The sequence below is a fragment of the Leptinotarsa decemlineata genome, unplaced genomic scaffold, assembly GCF_025532065.1.
Source record: "Leptinotarsa decemlineata unplaced genomic scaffold, Ldec_3_MD MMD2_tig00026307_RagTag_RagTag, whole genome shotgun sequence".
NCBI classification, from domain to species: Eukaryota; Metazoa; Arthropoda; class Insecta; order Coleoptera; family Chrysomelidae; genus Leptinotarsa; species Leptinotarsa decemlineata.
In genome coordinates this window covers 3105856-3111861 of record NW_027412681.1, presented here as the reverse complement: position 1 = coordinate 3111861, position 6006 = coordinate 3105856, and the positions used below count along the sequence as shown (strand labels likewise).

General features: G+C 39.7%; 1 protein-coding gene across 1 annotated transcript in view; it reads right to left on the bottom strand.

Annotated features, from left to right (window-relative positions):
* COX8 (Cytochrome c oxidase subunit 8) overlaps window positions 1–6006 on the bottom strand; it is a 324402-nt gene that overhangs the window by 152026 nt on the left and 166370 nt on the right. The window lies entirely within an intron of this gene.

Genomic DNA, 6006 nt, shown 5'->3' with positions numbered 1-6006 from the left:
AAAGAAATCGATAATTCGTTAAATCGTAGGCCTACAGAAGGAAAAAACAAGTGTCTTTGGCAAAAAATCGGTTTCCTATACCTTAATGGCTTTTTCTTACCAATTCATCAAAAATTTACAGAGTTTGTACAGTAGTCAAGCACTTTACAAGAGTTCGGAGTGGTTTTCGAAAAATCAGTCAGGAAAGTTTGACGATATTGTAGGGGGTTTGCAAACATACAAATTCAGAGTAAGACCTTGAAAATGTTAGTTATTATAAGTTGTCGACGCTTATTACCAACTGTCAGTATACCACATCTGTTTGATGACTACACACAACTAACAAAAAATTAAAAAAGCTAATTCATTGATGACCAAATGTCAGTCGAGCCGATTCACAACATTGCGGTAGTCCCAGAAATGTGGGGTCCGATGTGGGTCCCGTTCAAACAGACTCAGATGCCTATACACTGGTGTAGTGACTCATACTTGTGGAATTTTCATGTGAATCTGTTGACCAATACAGTAAACTCGATATCTTTTCCAATATAAAATTATAAACCGTCAATACCGCCGATCATCTTATAGTACATTGTCGAGTAGTGATGAAGTGAACAGAAAGGTTAGATCGTAGATGTGAAAGGTGATGACACTGATGTGCAACATTATTTTAGGTTATGTATGTATATGTATCAATGTTCCACCCAATTCCTTCGATTTTTTTGTGGATATATAAGGGTCTTGAATTATTAGTGATGTTTGTTGCTAGTTAATGCTCGTCAGTTTGTAAATGAACAAAATTTATTTTCATGTGAATACTCAAACACCTACACAAAAAATTTCTCCACATTTCACACAGCGCTCAATGAACTATACAAATAGTGGAGAACAGAACAACATAACGAATATACTAGTTACTAGCAAAGGAAATTTTCTAGATTCGACACAATCCAAATACGGCAACGGACGTCAACACAACTCATAGTTTTTTTGCGATAACCTCACTTATTTGTTTTGAAGAAAATTGTGTATCGCTATCACAATTCATCAAGGATCAATTATTGACTGAAATAAATAGGAATATTGTTTATTGGCAACATCTTTTGGCAACGCCAGAACTATTAGAGTTGTTCTACAACAATTTCTGCTCCTCCCAGCAATTGCCAGTGTATAGACATCTCATTCCGGACAAATATTGCAGATCTGTCTACGTGATTATATATATATCACCTTCTTCAAATACTTGTTAGGGCTCTTTCACACGGGGAGCTTCGCATCTCTCGCTCCTACGAGGAGTGTTTATTTCTCCTACTCACCGCCTATGAGGTTGGGTTAGGTTAGGTTCACTCAGATGAAATATGTTTGACACTTATGGCACAGTCACAAACTTCATATATTGGATTATGTTAGGTTAGGTCTAAAGTGAGTGGGCCTATTCGATCTCCACCGCAACTCGCAAGGGTTCATTATGGCTCTAAAAACTGTCTTAAAACCTGATCTGCTCCCCAGCGGGCCAGGCATAAAGTATGTGCACTGCTGTTCCATCATTTTCCAAATACAGGCGACACACACTGTCTTCCGACAGTCCGAGTCTCTGCATATGATTCAAATGACAGTGGCCTGTGAGAAGGACTGTTAGATATCGTAGTTCATCCCTATTGTAGTCCAACAACTGTTTGGTATCAAGCTTCGAAGGGTGAATAAACACCTTGGAGTGAGTCAGTCCTGGAAGATTCTGCCAGAAGTCCATAAATCTCCTTGCCATCCAGGTCTTCAATCTTTGTTTGGCAAAGCCTAAAGCGATGCCAATGACAGGTATTAGTCCTCGAGGTCAGTCGTAGAATGGAGCGCACAAATCTCGAAGACAGAAACGTCAACGATCAAGAATGGGATGGATGAAGTTGCGAAATCCACTTTGAGAACCTTTTAGACTTCTATCAAACTTTTAACGACTTCATTTCGATCGAAACTTTTATCCCAAAGAGCGGGTCGGTTGCAGCTCCACAACGTAATCTGCCTCACCTTCTTGAGGAGGAGACGTGGCTTCCCGGCTCGAGGTGCTGGAGACGTGAAAGATTTCGTCTCTTTAGACGTGGCAACTCCAGCTCCTCGTCTGGAAGCTCCATTGGACTCGTTGCAGTTTCACGCTAAGAGCCTTCCTGTCTCTCTCGGGAGCAAGAGACGTGAAGCTCTACATGTGGAAGGGCGCTCAGACTGCAATCACTTCCACTTGAGGAATTTATGTGACATGTGTGATCTGGAGAAGAGACTTCATAGGATGAATATATTTTTGAAACTGGGCTTATTTTATCATTGATACCAGTAAAAATAATTGAAAACAGCAGTGAGTGATGATACTAACCAGCATTTTTGAATGAGCTTATAATTTGATCAAACACTGATTGAGTGGATCCGATGGACCTACCTGGTTTCGAATTTTTACCGAATTGCTCATAATTATCAATGCCTTCGCCGATATTTTCAGTGTCAGTATTTCTCAGAGGGCCGTGGATTTTTTGAAATTTTTTTCTGACGTTTCACTTGCACGAGTGGCTAGCTTTCTCAGGGGTTTATACATCCTGAGTTGATATCTCCGATGACTAGATATTACGACTGCGTTATGCGTATTTATGTTGTCTCCTCAGGTAGCTTGGTGTGCTAATACCTATACCTGGTGTGTTTATGTTGATTCAGGTAGTCTAGTGTAATAATACCTGTACCTGAATCAGGTAAATTGTCAATAATATTCATTGATCCTTTTCTACGTGGCATCATGCTGTTTGCTATTCTTGAATTTCATAGAGTGGGATTCTATATCCGATTAAGGTTCACAGCTTCTTCTTTCTGTTGAAATTATTAGTGCGTTTGTGGGTTTATATTGCTTCTTGTACCATTCGGCTATAGCATCCTTGGTCGGGAACACTGCGTTTAGTGTTTTGAAACAGAATCGTGTGGTTTCCTACACTGGTGTTCTATCATAGCCGACTTATCAATTTGGCCTAGTCTGTAGTTTCTTTCATGCTCCTTCAGCCTTATTCCCATGCATCTTTTGGTAGTTCCGATATACAGGGTGTAACTAAATAACTGACGATTTGTCCTACCAAAAAGACACTTAGCCAGAAATTTATTCGGTTTACCACATGGTTGTAAGGGGTGGAAAACGCAACCCTAAAATTCATTTCCAATGTAACTTTTTGTCTTATTAATTTGTTTACCATTCAAAAATGTATTTCCGATAGCCTGTTTCATTCTAAACAAAAAATGTCTCTTGGGTTTTTTGCCCAAAATGAACCAGTTCGCAGCAAAAAATTATTTTACGAACAACTACAGAGATACATCGTCATAAATGCGAAAATACGAAACTAATCTATCTGGTAGGTCGCTATTAGCGATAATGACAATTAAATTGGTATGACGCTGTCAGTTTGTGAATTTTCGAAATTGAATCAACACTAATTGTGTGTTGTTGTTCTGTTCTTAATTTGTTACTTTGATAATTCACTTGTTATTAAAATGGCATACACAAATGAGGAAATGGTTGATATGCATTACGTTAACGGTCTGTCTGTCACAGGGAAATTGGTTAGAAACTTCTAGAAGATATGCTGAAATGTATCCTCAACGGCAGCATCCTTCAGATAGAATATTTGCTCGACTTCATCAACGATCACGAGAATATGGTTCATTCGACAAAAGAACGCAGGATTTTGGTCGCCATCCAGAAGTACGAACACCACAGCAGTACTTAATTTGATTCAAGAACAAACTACTACCGGTACTAGAAAGATTGCTTTCCAGCTAAATGTTGATCATATGACGGTATTTCGAATTTTAAAGGAACAACTCTTATACCCTTACCATCTGCAACGAGTACAGGCACTGTTACCGCGAGACTTTCCGAACCGTCTTGAATATAGTTTTTCTCGGGACACGATTATTAATTTTCATAATCACCACATATGGGCTGATGAAAACCCTCACCCTCTTGTCGAAACTAACCATCTAGAACAGTTTTCTCTTAACGTGTGGCTCGGAGTTATTGGGGATGATTGAATTGGGCCTCATTTTCTACCTCCTCGATTAAATGGTGAGGCATAGTTCAATTTTTAAGAGAAGTGCATCCAGTACTGCTGGATGAAGTTCCTTTGGGCGTCAGAAGGGATATGTTTTTTATGCATGATGGGGCTCCCGCCCATTTTAGTCAAGTAGCACGTCAGCATTTAATTGAAACATATGCAAATCAGTGGATAGGTCGAGGAGGACCACAGAACTAGCCCGCTCGATCCCCGGATCTCAATTCTCTCGATTTCTCTATTTGGGGTCATTTACAGCATTTGGTTCATCGTATTCCTGCTCGCGATGTAGATGACTTAAGGAAACGCATCAACAATGCGTGCAGGTTAATCAGAGAGACTCCAGGAATATTTGAGCGAATACGTGGCTCAATGCACCGACATCTAGACGCATGCGTAATGTCTGAAGGTAGACATATTGAACATTTACTATGATTTCTGCATGTTGTGTGTTTTGTTATTAATAAATTAGTTTTGTTTATTACCCTGCAATCGTTCAATGCAGGTTCTAACTACAAAATAACAATGAATCCAGTTCGCATTTATGACGATGTATCTCTGTAGTTGTTCGTAAAATAATTTTTTGCTGCGAACTGGTTTATTTTAGGCAAAAAACCGAAGAGACATTTTCTGTTTAGAATGAAACAGGCTATCGGAAATAAATTTTAAAATAGTAAACAAATGATAAGACAAAAAGTTACATTGGAAATAAATTTTAGGGGTTGCGTTTTCCACCCCTTACAACCATGGGGTGAACCAAATAAATTCCTGGCTAAGTGTCTTTTTGGTAGTACAAAACGTCAGGTCAATTTCAATATTTTAACTTCTTCGGTGCTTCTGAAAAAAATGTCTCTTTAAGGGGCTGTATCTTAACAAGGGATGCTCCAATGAAGTTTCTTTATATGAAAGATCCTATCTTTTTTCCGATGAGGAATCACCTCCTTGAATGTTTTACACATATTCAGTATATACCTTCCTACAAGTGCACGGTATGCGACAAACTCCTGCTGCTGATTGTGGTTTTGTTTTGCCTTTGACCGACCTGAAGCTGAAGGCTGAAATACAACGAAGCCAAAATACATAATGAACCCACTATCAGCAGCAGCGGTTTATCGCATACCGTTCACTTGTGGAAAGGTATACATCGGAACCACCAAAAGAGATTAAATTAATTTGGGAAAACGTCATCAGGAAGTTTATTGCACATAAACGCAGTTTTCCAAATGAAAGAGTTTTCAAATAATGAAGTGTACTAGGTTGAATTTCAAAAAGATGAGCAGCCATAGTCTGTCGCGTATTTCTGATATGTACCACTCTTGGTGGAATCAAATGTGCCAAGCCACTTGAACACCTCCCGTGGAAGTATCTATGAAAGAGAGACAACTTTTCGACCTTTCTTCATCCGAGCGTGTGAAGATATCTCTATACGCCTATACGCCATCTTCCATGAGTCGGGAACCCGGGATCCTCTACACGCAACGTGCATTGGACGACCTTGAGCACTGGTACCTCGAATGGAAGATTCGAGTGAACCTGGAAAAGACTCAGGCGATAACCATAGAAAGAACGATATCTTCTTCGGCCGGGAAAGTGAGGATCTCTGGAAGGGAGATCGACTGGTAAGCGAGGGTAAAGTATTTCCGTCATCTAATAGACTGTAGGCTCACCTGGAACCCGCAATCATAACTGTGAAAACAAAGATCAATAGACGATCCAAACTAAGCCTGAAAAACAAAATTACGATCTATAAAACGGTGTTCAAGCCTGGCATCATGTATGCTTCAGGCGTCTAACATCTCCATTCAGGAGAGATTACAAAATGAGCTAATACGGATGATCGTGAATGCTCCGTGATTCACGCAGAATGAAGCCAAATGCAGAGATTTGCAGCCCACCAAGCAGTCCATTCAGTCGAGGAATCGGCGAGTTTTTGACTGCGCAGAAACCCGTTAGT